At 42.7% G+C, this 13,832-nt stretch overlaps 1 protein-coding gene across 2 annotated transcripts in view; it reads right to left on the bottom strand.

Annotated features, from left to right (window-relative positions):
- Nucleotides 1–13,401, bottom strand: part of INPP4B (inositol polyphosphate-4-phosphatase type II B) — a gene marked incomplete at its 5' end in the record, with an annotated part of 286,774 nt that extends 273,373 nt beyond the window's left edge. Inside the window, one exon of one of the 2 annotated variants that reach the window (XM_081876074.1) lies at nucleotides 13,279–13,401. Of the gene's footprint in view, nucleotides 1–12,125; nucleotides 12,278–13,278 lie in introns of those variants that run through there. The other variant, XM_081876075.1, reaches the window with a different exon arrangement.
- Between the last annotated feature and the right edge of the window lie 431 nt (nucleotides 13,402–13,832).

Raw genomic sequence — 13,832 nt, 5'->3', positions numbered from 1 at the left:
AAGCAGTGCCATTGCACAAACTGTTCTTTGTGATCACGGCTCTCATTTACACAAGAAATCTTTCGATATTAGCCTATAGGTTATCAGTGGATTTACTACCAAGCTCACATACACACCCTACATTAATAGGGCCTGCAGGCATACCTGAGCCTTTGAAAAAACAAACAGACTGCACCAGCATTTTTGTTTTCAAAAGTTTGCTTGCACTGCTTGAAACCCTTGTATATTTGTAGTTACATAAGGTTCTCAGCATTGCACACTGCCATCTGCTGCACAGTTTTATTACAAGCTTTGCCAAAAAAATTCCCATCCACCTTATAACATACGTAACAGAGAAGTTGACACTTGGTTTCAACTATTCTTTCTGCTACAACTTGGAGAGAACAATGAATTAAATGCAAGATAATGCAATATTGATTGTGAGGCGATGCAAATTGGATAATGGGAATTTCTTAAGGAAAAATTATTTAGGCAATTCTATTGATTGTTATATTTACTGATGTCATATAAAACTCTTATCACATTAAGAAATATTTTAAATAAATAATATGAAGTCATAATCCATTTTTTATTTCATTCAGACTAAATATTCATAAAGGAAATTGCCGGTTACTAAAATCAGCACCGAGTTTAGGCTGGCTTGGGTGTTTCCTGCACAAGGCACCTAGCTAGGGGCATGCAAAATTGAGTAGATTCATATGTGAGTAGATTCATAATTGAAAATATTTGGGGATGCCCACTTTTGGCCTCATACAGGGTGCCAAATCTTACAAAGGATTTCCAAAGTCCACCACTGTTAAAATGCCCATGATATATGCAGTCCAGCAAGTATGAAGCCCGCTCTATACAACATGCAGTCTGTCAATAGATACTTTGAAGAAAGAAAGCATCTAACAAAACATCAGATACATAGTTTGTAAATTGTTTTCATTTGAAACTCTGTTGTCTGGTTTTACGCAGTCCTTCTCGCAACCTTAGTATCCTGTTATATCCAATTAAAGGGAGCAGGAGGAGATCAACACAACTTTCAGAATGCAGGGAGAGATTTTACAAGACCCCTTAACGATTTCACTCTTAAGATGGTATTACTAATACTACAGCATTAACTAATACTCTGGGCACTTACTGAAGCCCCAGAATACCTAAAGGAAGTATATAACCAGGATAAGAAAGTGGGCTTCCAGGTGGAAAAATCAAAGTTAGAGACAGAATTGTTAGAACCCAATGCTAAGGTATTGTCAAAAATGTATAACTTGCTGTTGAAATGGAATACGGAGGAAGAAACGGTAAAATCAGCTATGATAAAATGGGCACAAGATATAGGATACAATATTATGTTTGCTGACTGGGAGAAGTTATGGACCACCGGGATTAAATTTACAGCATGTAATGCCTTAAGAGAAAATATTATGAAAATGATGTATAGGTGGTACATGACCCCAGTCAAGCTTGCAAAAATTTATCATTTGCCCGATAATAAATGTTGGAAATGTAAAGAAACTGAAGGTACATTCTTTCACCTTTGGTGGACGTGCCCAAGGATTAAGGCTTTCTGGGAGATGATATATAATGAACTAAAAAAGGTACTTAAGTACACTTTCCCTAAGAAACCAGAGGCTTTTCTCCTGGGCATAGTCGGCCAATTGGTGTCAAAGAAGGATAGAACTTTCTTTATGTACGCAACAGCAGCAGCAAGAATTCTCATCGCAAAGCATTGGAAGACACAAGATCTACCCACTCTGGAAGATTGGCAGATGCAACTGATGGAGTACATGGAGATGGCGGAAATGACTGGCAGAATCCGAGACCAGGGAGAAGAGTCGGTGGAAGAAGACTGGAAGAAATTTAAAATGTATATACAGAAACACTGCAAAATTTTTGAATGCGAATGATGTTGAAATGAAATGAAGTGGTTCTAGCAAATATGTTTAGAAGTTAAAATTCGAGAGGACAATTAATTAAATGCAAAATAAGAGGATAAGAATTTGCTGATTAAATTTCTAAATGGAATACAAAATAGGGAGATGTGAGGAAGTCATGAAAGTAAGTTAATGAATGGTATGATATTTGAAACAATGATTTTTAATTTTTCTTTTTAAAATTTTGGTTTTTGCTTTTTGTGTTTGTGTGTTTTTCTGTTTTTGTAAACCTTTTTTGTAAAATTCAATAAATATTATTATAAAAAAAAACACAGAATACCTAAAGGCCACATCCCATATTCCTTTTCTTTAAAAACAGCACAGCATCTTTCCTGAAGTTGCTCTTGCAAGACAAAACACATACTTTTTTTTTTTTTTTTACAGGATGTATTTGTCTTGTTTCTTAATACTTTTGAATACCATTTCTGGTATCCGACTGACACCAGATATTGCCCAAAGTATTAATACGCATTACTCAAAAGTATTAAGAAGCAAAATGGAGAGCTGCTGGTTTGTTGCATAAGTAATTTTATTAAGTTATGTACAGTATTTGGGTTTCTGTTCTACTCATTCCTTATGGTTCAAAGGATTATGCAAAAAAAAAAAAATTAAGGTGCAAAATAAGCAAGTAATTTAAAATAACTAAATAAACCTAATAATTAATTTTTAAAAATCCCTGGAAGCACAAACATAGAACACCAAACGGCTGGAAGACTGTCTAAACAAGTATGTCCTGCACTGTTACTTGAAAAGGGAATTCTGGATCTACTAGGTGGTCACAGAGAATGTTTTTCTTACCAGTCTTGGCATTTCACTAGAAGATTTTTACTAGGTTAACACCCGTCAGGTGTGTTTTTTCCCCAACCGTGGCAGGAAAATAGTTTGAATCTGTCGCTTCACAGTTTACAGCTCTGTGTTTTAGCCACTACACTGCATTTCATGACATTTTCCTCCCAAGTGTCTGTGACAGGTTTCAGAAAACTAGATTGAGTGGCAAGCCTAACTGAAGTAGAGCACATGAGCAATTCAAGGGGTCAAATCCATTTCTCCCTTTAATCCCTCCTTCACTTCCTTCCCTCTATAGCATCTTCATAGCTGGCTGAACCTGATTGCCCCCAAAAGACTTGCCACCTATACTGTAAGAGAATCTGCAAGAAAAGCATCGGTGGTGTAGGCTGCACATTTGAAGTAGTTTCTTTCTCTTTCTCTTGGGGGCAGGGGTGGGGGGGACTCATGTGAGAAGTTGGGTGAGACTGCCATCTGGACAACTGGTGTTCACTTGAGCCACAGAACACCAGTTTCTTTGCTACAAAAAAATATACTTAGAATCACCTGCTTAGAGGCTACAATCAAAAAATACAACAAAATGCTCTCATTAGCACCTTCCCACTTCAAAGAGAAAACAGATCCCAGAATCTGAAACAGAAGTCTCTACATCAAAAAGGAAAAAGAATATTTACATTGCAATAAATGCAAATATAAATCACTTTTTTTGCCGGGATTACTCCTACCACTGTGTCAGTCAAAGAATACAGTGGCACTGAACATCACATGGGTTCTCTTTTGCAGAAGAGATACTGATTTCATTACCATGCATAATAGAAAAGCAACTGGACATTGGTTAGTGCACATAACCGTGTCTACATTCTGGCAGTGTGGATGAGTCTGCATTGCCTCCTCTAGTGGCCAAGCAGCTGAGCTCTTTCAAATAGTCTGGAGGTTGCTGACATATATTGTAGAGGAAGACCAAAGCCTTTGAGGGGCCAGTGACTAACCAGCTGCACATTCTGATCCTGACTCTGCAGTTTTGGCACATCCAATCAAATCATACATGTGTAGTTGGTGATGTGTTGTGCAATAGCTTGACTTCAGTGGTCTAGGCACGGGTACCTTCAAGATTGGATTACTGCAATATACTCTATATGAGGTAGCTTCCCTTCAGCTCCTCTGGAAATTGGAAATTGCTGTAGCTCAGTAGTGGACCGGAGTGAATTTCTGTTGATATGCTACATCCCTGCACTGGTTGCCAGCTTGTTACTCGGCCCAATTCAAGGTGTTACTATTAGATGATAAAGCCCACTCTACTGCTTCCATCTACAGAACTGACACTTTTATAAGTGCTATAGGTGTTTGCTCCACAGTGTAGCAACACCTACTTGCCCATTAATGTTAGGCAAGCACCTTCTCTGTATAGCTCGCCCACCACTTATGCAAGGATTTGGTTCCAAGGGTCCATGCACAAAGGCAAAATCATGCAAAGTCAGGAACCCCCAGAACCACCATCCCTGCAAGGAGGCAGAGGGCTTCTTATTGGGCTCTGGGAAGGTTACAGAGGGCAGTAAGCAAGGAAAACCCATTGGGTGCATGGCTCGTGGGGAAATGAATGGAGAGCAGGGAACAGTGGTCCTTCCCTGCTCTCCATTTATTCATTTCCCCCCACCCCCCCACCCACATAATGTTGCAATTGCAAATGTAGAACAAGTGCAAGATGCAATGACACTGAATTATTTTTGGCATCTGCTAAAAAGTTTTAGTTAAGCCTATCCACATGGGTAATTTTAACAAATATGCTTGTGATTTCTAGTTGTTTTTAAATGTTTGATTTTATATGTATTTTTAAAAATATTTTACATTGTTTTATGTACCTCATTTGGTGGTTTTTGTTGATTAAGTTGTGCATAAATTTGTTAATTAAATAATTTGTTGGGGGGGCAGAAGGAGGGAAGAAGGGAAGGATGGATGGATGGAGGAAGAGGAGGCAGGAGCAGCTGCTGAGGCTGCCTGGCAGAAACAACATCTGGATTTTCCATAATACCTACACAAGCAAATGATGGTGTTTCAAAAAAAAAAAAAGAAAATGCCCAGTGTGGAAGCACCTTCACTTGGTGTTCCGGCAAATGCCAAGAGCATCAATAAGAAATCAATTAACTTTAGTTTCTCACTTCACATACACACCCTGTACATATGCAAATATAATGCTGGTCTCAAAGCACATGTAACTTACATCACCATAAATTTATATCATTGCAAAACAACGATGTGTTAATTGCTATAGCAACCCATTATTATGCACCCTTGCTCAGTAAATGTATAGATTACAAAAGAATCCTGTGAGATAAGTTAGGCTGAGGATCTATGACTAGCCCAAAGTAACCCAGCAAGATTCCTGGCTTAGGAATCTTTTAGGTCCTGGTACAACATTCTAACTACTACATCACCCCTTCAACTTTACCATTCCCTTCTAGAAACTCGCCAAAACCAGAGATTGTACATTGTTTGGAAATGGTATGTCACACCCTCACTCAAACTATATGTTTGTTAGCCAGGGAACTGAAGGCATAGGGAATAATCATTAGCAAACCCAAGCCCCTGGGATGAGACCAGCTATGTTCAATAAATACGAAAACAGTGGTTCATTCTCATGGTGAGATTTCCACCAGTAGGCACGTTACAAAGCATCTGGGGTGCTTTTGAATTTGACATGCTTTGTGAGGGTAAAATGGGCTAAGTGGTCTGGTGTCACAGATGAAATGAAGTGATGTGGAAAGTGCTTCTTTGCTTTAAATTTCACCCTCCCAAGACCGCTTTGCAACAGAAACTGTGCATGGGTTAAGGCTAAGATTTTTGAGCTAAATTTTTCTTTAACTTGATATTCTATGTGAATTCCTGAGAGAGTCTTTTTTTTACAGGGGAAGAGGCACTGGCCTACAAATGCACTGAAATATAAATAATTAGGCAGCCTATTCCTATTTAAAGTCAGTATGCTCATCACCTCCACGCTGCCAAGATACACCTTTCCTTGAAGGCTTTAAAAAAAAATCTATGAAAGAAGTGAGTTACTTTCAAAACTCGCTTTGAAATTTTTCACTACAGTGGTAAAAGGTAAAGGTAAAGGTACCCCTGCCCGTATGGGCCAGTCTTGCCAGACTCTAGGGTTGTGCGCTCATTTCACTCTATAGGCCGGGAGCCAGCGCAGACACTTCCAGGTCACATGGCCAGCGTGACAAGCTGCATCTGGCGAGCCAGCGCAGCACACGGAACGCCATTTACCTTCCCCTACTACTTCACAGTACTACAGTGGTACCTCGGGTTAAGTACTTAATTCGTTCCGGAGGTTCGTTCTTAACCTGAAACTGTTCTTAACCTTAAGCACCACTTTAGCTAATGGAGCCTCCTGCTGCCGCCGCGCCACCGGAGCACAATTTCTGTTCTCATCCTGAAGCAAAGTTCTTAACCCAAGGTACTATTTCTGGGTTAGTGGAGTCTGTAACCGGAAGCATATGTAACCCGAGGTACCACTGTACTGGTACAATTGGGGCTTTTTTTCAGCCGGAACTCAGTTCTGGTACCTCTCAGGTGGTCATCATTGCCATTCCAAGAGAATAAGGGAGGTGTTCATGGTGAGTTCTGGCACCTCATTTTCTAGAAAAATAGCACTGGGTACAATCACCAGTTGCAATGCTGGTAGGAAACAGAGCTACATGCATCACATCCCAAGTCACTGGCCACAGTACCAGTCTTGCCCCCAATGCAACAGAGATGCCCCCCATCTTCCAGACTTTAACACATCCTGGCAGCTACTGATGTAAGCAACAAATAGGCATGGGACAACTCACAGGAGGATCCTTGTAGAAATGGAGTAAGGGTCAAGTGCTTCCTAAGGCAATGCAGAACTAGGACAAGGGGGCATATTTTGCTGGTCCCAAGCACTCTGCCCTCCCCACCTGGATTTGAGCCTGAAAGACGGGGAAAGTGCAGGTGCATGGAGGCCAAGTTGTAATCAAAGAAAATTTGTTGATCACAAGGCACATCTGTTATGGCATTAGCCTAAGCTTCCAATATTCTGGGTTTCTGGAGCAAAAACCAACATGAGACAGGTTAAACTGACTATATGCATTTCTGAATATGACAAAAAGCTGGATTATCTGAATATTTACAGCACTAATGTAATAGAAGTTTTATATGTAAAGAAAATTCCACTTAAGCAAAACACAGAATTATCTGCATGTTATGTTTGCTTCACTGGAGGAAAAGAGGCTTTGCATGTAAATTTGGTTTCTCCAGATCTTTTAATGCTAATCACATTTGAAATCAGAGAAAAAAATCAGCCTGGGGATAAAGGGAGAAACCCTCACTTCACACACTTCAGGACAAAGCTGTGGGGCCACAAACAAAACCCAGGGTGGTGCCCCAATTTGAATTAAGCCCCAAAGCACCTTTTCTCTTGTTTTATGGCAAAAGGATAATTTAATAAGGTCTTAACAGTCCAAGGAAATGTCACCCTAGAAAAAAAAAAATCTCATGAACATGGCATTCCACAATCCATTGAACTCTGACATTTTTTCACAAACGCAGCATAAACATGTTTGTATTATAAATGGCTAATGGGACAGAGAAACTGCTTTATACCATTAAGTAATAACATCCGGACACATGGTATAAGTAGCATGTGAAAGGTTGAGGTTGCAACCTCAGCACACTTGCTAGGAATTAAGCCAGGTATAGGCAAACTCAGTCCTCCAGATGTTTTGGGACTACAACTCCCATCATCAGGGATGATGGGAGTTGTAGTCCCAAAACATCTGAAGGACCGAGTTCGCCTATGCCTGCATTAAGCTGTACAGTCGTACCTTGGAAGTCAAATGGAATCCGTAATCCATTCCAGAAGACTTCCAAAACATTTGAAAACCAAATCGCAGCTTCTTTTAATATTTATAAATTTTAAGTTTTTTATTTATACAACAAGAAAAAAGGGGAAAAAACACAAATACCAAATTACACACAAATTACAAAAAATAACCATAGACACATAATTTTCTTAGCAAACAATAAAACATCTATTGGTCTTAACACTAAAGACCCAACCTCCTGTCTATTCCATATTTCAAATTCATATTACAGTGGTGCCCCGCAAGACGAATGCCTTGCAAGATGAAAAACCCGCTAGACGAAAGGGTTTTCTGTTTTGGAGGTGCTTCACAAAACAAATTTCCTATGGGCTTGCTTCGCAAGATGAAAATGTATTGCGAGTTTTTCCGACTTTTTTTTCCTCCCCCCCCCCTTTTCCTAAGCCGCTAAGCCGCTTATCTGCTTATCCGCTAAGCTGCTAATAGCGCTAATCCACTAAGCCGTCAATAGGCTTCCTTCGCAAGATGAAAAAACCGCTAGATGAAGAGAATCGCGGAACAGATTCTTTTCGTCTTGCCAGGCACCACTGTACTTTTTGCCAATACACACTTTTATCATAATTAAACTTATTCTCAATAAATCTAATTTCTTATATCTACCTTGCAAGTATTACTGAAGTTCCTCGAATGCTGCAACAGAATTTAAACTACTATATTTATTTTTCAGATAATATTTGAAGACCTCCCATTTTGAAACAAATTCCTGTTTTGATTTATTCTTTTTTTTCCTGATAAACCATCTAATTCGGCATATTCTGTCAGCTTTTGGATCCAATCTTGTATAGAGGGGATTTCATTACTCTTCCATTTTGCTGCGATCAAAACTCTTGCTGCCGCCGTAGCATATAAAAAGATACCCTTCCTCTTTTGTGGAATATCCAAATCTGTTATTCCCAGGAGGTAGGCCTCTGGTTTTTTATTGAAAGAGATCTTTAGCATTTCTATATGGATACTCTCCCAGAATACCTGTATTTTCCTACATATCCACCACATATGGTAGAATGTTCCTGATTCACCGCATCTCCAACAATTACTTGACACATTTTTATACATTTTTGAAAGTTTCCATGGTGTTAGATACCATCGATGTTGCATTTTTTGAAAGTTCTCTCTAATCGTGTAACAATTTGTGAATTTCCAATTGATCTTCCATAAATTTTCCCATTGGGCCATGGTTATTGAATGGCCAAAATCCTGGGACCACCTCACCATTGCCACTGTTACCTCCTCCTCCTTGACTGTCCAGTAAAGGAGGAGTTGATAAGTTTTGGAAAGAGTTTTTCTTTTAGAATTTACAAGATCAGATTCGAATTGGGAAATTTCTGTTGAGAACCCCTTTTGTTTGTCAGATTTAAATTTTTCAAATAACTGATGGTATTGGAACCGGTCTAAGATGTGTTCTCTTATTTCCTCAAAATTTTTAAATTTTATTTGGTTATCTTCATTTTTTAGAAGTGTTTTATATGTTGGCCAGCTTTCCTGAGTATTTTTCCATTTTACTGCTACGGCTTCTATTGGAGAAGTCCACCACGGGACTTTAGGCTCCATCAGGTCTTTATATTTTCCCATACAGCAAACAGTGATTTTCTTATTATATGGTTGGTATATCAGGTAGGCGTGGCATCCCCAACGGTTGTCAAAACCTTCCAGGTCCACGAGGTCTGGATCCTGCAACGTGCACCAATCTTTTAGCCAGGTGAAACAGGCTGCCTCGTAGTAGTTTTAAGTCGGGTAGGGAAAAGCCTCCTCTCTCTTTTATGTCTATTAAGATCAGGTGTTTAATCCTAGGGAAAACCAAATTGCAGCTTCTGATCGGCTGCAGGAAGTTCCTGCAGCCAATCAGAAGCCACAGAAGCCCCATCTGACGTTTGGGTTCCAAAAGAACGTTCGCAAACCCGAACAATCACTTCTGGGTTTGTAGCATTCGGGAGCCAAAATGACCGAGTTCCAGGGCATTCAGAATCCAAGGTACAAGGTATCCTTTATTACCCCAAGTAGAAATATCTTCAGTCCATTGTCTCACAAGGCTCAGTTCCTTCAGTGCAGCCAATAACTGTATAGAACTGTATGTATCCACTTTCATTTAAACGCAACACCCTTTTCTCAAGAAAAAACCCCAAGGTGGTTATTTAGAATGATATTCTGCATGAAAAGTTTGCTTCATTTGGAGCCACCCCTGGATGTAGTCTCAAATGGAGAAATGCAGGTGCTTAAAAAAATAATAATAATGAAAGTTTAAACACACCTCTTAATATCAGTAGTTACAGAACACAAATTACACCGAAGTAAAATCAGTGAAAAACTTCACAATCATAAAATTTAAGGAGAGCTTTGTGTACACACAAACCCTGCTCAATATAGGAAATCAAGAACTACAGCATCTGCAACAGACAGCTGCCCTGACTCTACTTGTAGACCTCCAGCAGAGGAGAGTCCAACACACCTCTAGATAAGTGGTTGTTTTTATTAAATCTGGTGGTGGCATTTTCTTGCTCAAGGCAACTCAAAGTGACTTACAATGAAAAAGAAGTGGTTCCATTGCCAAACTGCTCTTACCCTCAAGAAACCTTTCCTAATGTTCAGCCAAAATCTACCTCCTCTAACTTAAGCCCATGTGATGTAGTCCTGCCCTTTGGGACATCAGAAAACCAACCTTTGGCAGTGTACACATTGCCATTTATTCCAAAGCACTCCCACTGCTTGCGTTAGCCACAACTCCCGTCTATCCTGCAGTTTCCTGAGGAATACTGTTGCTTGGTGCTTCCCCCCCGCTTGAACCAACTTCCATCAGGTTTGGAAAATGTAAACCACGTTCACTTTGCAGTCAAGCCAAGGTATGCACATTTGAGACAGCCACTGCACACCCACAGATGAGAGCCTCATTAATAGGAGGCTGCAAGTGCAGGGTAACTAGACAGGTAATGTGCATCAGGTGAAGTCATCCCTGCCACCTCTCTGGTGTGTACAGCAACATGCAAATGAAACTTGAAACGCAGTGGGAGAAATGGCATCATTGCATTTTAAGCTGCTAATGTGCACACAGCCTAAGCCCTCCGCTGTATCATGGCCTCCTCAGTATTCATCACAGGGCTAGCTTTCCATATCATTGGCCATCTTTACTGCCCATTTCAACTAATTCTGATTCGTCTATATCCTTCATCAAGTGTAGCACCCTAGCAAGTGTAACACTGCTTTTTTAAAAATAAAATTTAAGTAACATTTTAAAATGATCCACATTTTGAATACGTGTACATCATCATTACTACTGTGAACCTCTGCACCTACCAAGTTGCCTGCTTCTAGTTTATGCTGCAGTAGTGGAAGTGTGCTAAAGAGCAAAATTTTGTCAATATATCTACCCAAACCATATGGCCAGAACTAAGAAACCTTGCTTTCCTTTCTCTTAGGCATTGCAACATCTACCCACAGGGGTACTGCACAAGTGGAACTCTTGCATCCCGATAATGACTAACCATGGAGCAGGAGTCCTATGCATAAATCACATGTGCTTCCTTAGATTCCAGAAGCAAACCCAGAAGCACATCAATAATTTAAAGCCCCCAAATCCTATAAAGACTTCCATGCATGCTTAATTTGATGCACTGTGAGTAATCCCCCCTTGAATTCAATGCAAGATGACATTGGCTCCAATCCTGCACATTTTTGTATGCATCTAGCTGTACTAATTTGGGCCATTCCATGTTGACAAATGAATATATATAAGAAACCAGTTATATAACATCCTAAGTAAAAAAAAGGAGGCCAATGCAGTGTTGCTGATCAAACATAGGTATTGCCTTAATATTTAACAGAGCCGTGTGTTTGTGTGTGCGCTTTCCTGAAAATTAAACCCCACTAACAGTTGGTGCCGTTTTTAAAAAAGAGAGTGTCTGTTACCTCCAGGTGATTATCATCTAGATTGTAGAACAGCTGAGCCAGTATGGTTGGGTATCTCCCACCACCTCTCCAAAGGAGACAGCCTTTTAGCTCAGAGGAGAGGAATATATACAACCACAAAAACACTGCAGGCTATTAAGTCAATATTTCAGCACAAGAACTTTCAGAACAAAATCATCGTATTTAAATACAATGAACACCAAGTCCATTAACCATTGCAAAATTCAACACCCCATGAAGCAATCTAGGTTCAATTAAACCTCAGTGTACATATTTAGCTGTATCATTAACAAGTGTGAACACTTTCCAAAGAGAGAAGAATACAGAGGGATGTGCCAGATGGCACTGCACTTAATAGCTTTTCTCAAAAAAACAAAACAAAAAAACCAACCCTCAAAATTCTCTAATATTTACAGTATACTCTAGCCAATACATCTGAGCTTCATTTGCATTTTAAGGAGTCTGATGAACGCACTTTCATTTGAGCCTAATTAAAAGAAGACGAGGAGCCCCCCCCCCTCTCTACACACACACACACACACACACACACACACAGTGCCTCCTCTAACTTTTCTGACCAATATTTGTTCTAGAAAGCCACGCTCTTCCCCCTCCCCCTTACTTAAATTTGCTCCAGATTTCCGATAAGTGTGGGCCAGCAAAAACTCTGTACCACGGATTTCGGAACTGCTCTCCTCCTCGCAACTAAGAGATTCCCCAGCAGGAACCGCAACGAGCTCGGTGTTCCTCCTAACGCCCACTTCTCCTAATGCTGAGAAGTTCTTTTAAATCTCCTTAACACAGTGTGTGTGTGTGTGTGTCTGTGTGTGTGTGTGTGTTTTCATGGTAGCATCCGCACTTCCTTTGAGAGCGAGCTCTTTCTCTCTTCGGTGCCCAAACCACCCGGAATGCCACGTTTCCAAAGCATCTCCAAGGATCAGCCGCCGCCGCCGCCAGGAAGGAAGATCCTGCGTTCTTGATGGCAAGGCGACAACCAAAACGGCGATCATCCTCTACCTTCCTTTAAACTAACAGGGTCTCTATCGCTGCAGCAGCAGCAGCAGCAGCAGCCAGCCAGTCTGCCTGCCTGCCTGCCTGCAACCCTCATTCACTGCAATCCCGCCTCATCTTTCCGGGCAGACGCCTCGCTTGGTACCCAGCGACATACATCTCTCTCCTCAATAAGGGAGAGAAAAATGCACGCAGCAGAAAGACCAGGAGGACGAGAAGGGTCTCTCTTTGCGCCCCCAACCACCACCCCCATCACTGCCTTTTCAAAAATAGTTCTCCCGCCTCGCAGAGGAGGAGAAAACAACTCCAAACACGGTTCTCGCGGAAAGGGCAGGTAAGGCAAAGCCCGTCTCGAGGGTCCCAGTCGCAGCAGCAGCAGCAGCAGCCGCCCCGGAGCGCCTCTCTTCTCCGCGCGCGCGCCAGGCAACCGAGCCACTGCCAGCCCCGCGACTCTCGACACCTGCTCCTTTCGCCCTCGCTCGCCTGCTTCGGGGTCTCGCACCCGGCCCCGTACCTTCCCTGCCTGCCTGCAACGCCCGCCTCTTCGGACTTGTGTTTCCCGCCCGCCTCCCGGCGAAACTGCAACAGGAAGAAACTTGAAAGGGGCTCGAGAAGCGGGGTGGGAGACTTTCGCCTCAGACTAGCCCCCCGGCGGCGGCGGCGGCGGCCGCAGCAGTCGCCCACCCGCGCTTGCCCAAGGCGCCCTCTCTCCCTCAGGAAACCACCCCGGCGAAAGAGAGGGACAGGTCTGAGTTTGTTTTTACCTGCGCTGCCTCCCCGCCAAGGCGCCGCTCGCCCGCCTGCCCGCCCGCGCCCGTCTCCAGCCTGTGGCACGCAAGGACTCCGTAGCCTCTGCTATTTATAGTCCGCAGCTCCTCGCCAACCCCTGGCCAAGCGGGAGAGAGGAGCTGCAAGGGAAAGCAGCGGGGGCGAGACTCAGCGGGCTTCCGCGCTCTCCTGCCTGCCTGCCAGCCAGCCAGCCAGCCAGCCGGGCGGCCACCGCCAGCGCGCCTCAGAGCCTCCGCGCCGAGTCGAGGGGGCTGCTTCGCTGCAGCTGCTCGCACAAGCCAGAGGCGCAAAGCGAGGCGCGCGCGTTCCTTCCCTTCGGTAGCGCCGCCTCCCGCCAGCCGAGTCTCCGCCTCCGCTCTTTTTGCCTCCTTCCTCCAATGTCACCGCAGCTCGACGGAGGCTCCCGAGCTCTGCGGGAGGCCAACCCCAGGAGCGACGGCCTGTGCCCAAGGGCGCACGCGCAGCAAGAGACGGGAGGCCGGCGCGCGATGCTCCGCTGCTTTCCCTCTCGCGCTCTCTGGCACCGCAA

The sequence above is a fragment of the Podarcis erhardii genome, assembly GCF_964252035.2.
Source record: "Podarcis erhardii genome assembly, chromosome: 9".
Lineage (NCBI taxonomy): Eukaryota > Metazoa > Chordata > Lepidosauria > Squamata > Lacertidae > Podarcis > Podarcis erhardii.
This window is presented reverse-complemented; position numbering and strand designations above follow the sequence as displayed.